The sequence below is a fragment of the Tasmannia lanceolata genome, unplaced genomic scaffold (genome assembly GCF_043159265.1).
Source record: "Tasmannia lanceolata isolate RefF3 unplaced genomic scaffold, GAP_Taslan_0.1 ptg000013l, whole genome shotgun sequence".
Lineage (NCBI taxonomy): Eukaryota > Viridiplantae > Streptophyta > Magnoliopsida > Canellales > Winteraceae > Tasmannia > Tasmannia lanceolata.
Genome location: NW_027518690.1, coordinates 42,690,496 through 42,692,314, shown reverse-complemented (window position 1 = coordinate 42,692,314; position 1,819 = coordinate 42,690,496).

Sequence of the window (1,819 nt, the reverse complement as noted above, 5' to 3'; positions counted from 1 at the left end):
TGCGGGCTTCCTGGCTGGAACTGATCTCCAAGCCACCAGGATGAGCCGGAGTGCACCACTGCTGCTCGTCCTAAGTCTGCGAGAACCGAGCTGGAAGCTTGGTACTCAAACACTTAGGAAATATTTAAAGGGGGTTTCCACTGCGGGCGTCCTGGCTGGAACTGATCTCCAAGCCACTAGGATGAGCCGGAGTGCACCACTGCTGCTCGTCCTAAGTCTGCGAGAACCGAGCTGGAAGCTTGGTACTCAAACACTTAGGAAATATTTGAAGGTGGTTTCCACTGCGGGCGTCCTGGCTGGAACTGATCTCCAAGCCACTAGGATGAGCCGGAGTGCACCACTGCTGCTCGTCCTAAGTCTGCGAGAACCGAGCTGGAAGCTTGGTACTCAAACACTTAGGAAATATTTGAAGGTGGTTTCCACTGCGGGCGTCCTGGCTGGAACTGATCTCCAAGCCACTAGGATGAGCCGGAGTGCACCACTGCTGCTCGTCCTAAGTCTGCGAGAACCGAGCTGGAAGCTTGGTACTCAAACACTTAGGAAATATTTGAAGGTGGTTTCCACTGCGGGCGTCCTGGCTGGAACTGATCTCCAAGCCACTAGGATGAGCCGGAGTGCACCACTGCTGCTATATACTGATGTCTAAATGAGTTACTCAAAGAGGGACAATTATTTGGGAAACTTATTTTATTCATTCCGGAATTTGGATGATTACAGCAGTTCTTTACAAGCCTATGAAGGCAAACAAAATTACTGATAGTAGATCCAAAGATTTCTAGAATTCCAGGCATGTGGTAGCATCTGTTCGTCGAGGGACTCTAACCGATAGCTTCCTGGGCGGATGACTTCCTTGACTCGGTACGGTCCTTCCCAGGTCGGAGAGAGCTTGCCCACGCTTCTTGGCTGGGAAACGGAGGCTTTCCTCAGGACTAGGTGGCCTGCACGGAATTCTCTTGGTCGGATCTTGACGTCATGATATCTGGATACTTTCTGCTTATAGGCCGCCGACCTGATCTGAGATTCCTCACGGACTTCTTCAAGCAAGTCAAGGTTGGCACGGAGTCCGTCCCCGTTGAGCTGCTCACTGAAATGGACGATCCTTGGGGAGGGGACGCCGATGTCAACCGGGATCACTGCTTCTGTTCCGAAGGAGAGATTAAAAGGCGACTCGCCTGTGGCCGTACGCGGAGTAGTCCGATACGCCCAGAGCACATGATACAGCTCGTCTGCCCAACGCCCGGCCTTGCCATCCAGTCTCTTCTTTATCCCCTGCAAGAGGGTCCTGTTCGTCACCTCTGTTTGCCCATTCGTCTGAGGATGTGCCACAGATGTGAATCTCTGTTCTATGTGCAGGTCAGAACAAAACTTTCGGAAGTTCCTCGAGTCGAACTGCTTGCCATTGTCCGTTATGAGGACCCGGGGGATTCCGAACCTGCACACCACTGATTTCCAGAAGAAGTTCTGCACATTCTGCTCTGTGATCTTGGCCAGAGGCTCTGCCTCTACCCACTTGGTGAAATAATCAATAGCGACAACGACGAACTCACGGCCTCCTGAGGCCGGCGGGAAGGGGCCTAGGATATCCATTCCCCATACCGCGAAGGGAAGAGGACTGATGATCGGGGCCATCGGAACGGGTGGCTGGTGGACGGTCGGAGAGAACTTCTGGCACTTCTCACACTTTTTTACGAGGCTCAGCGCGTCCTTCCTCAATGTAGGCCAGTACAGACCTCTCAGGAGGATTTTAATGGCGAGGGCCTTGCCCCCGAGGTGCTCTCCGCAGATTCCTTCATGAGTTTCCTGCAGGGCTAACAAGGCA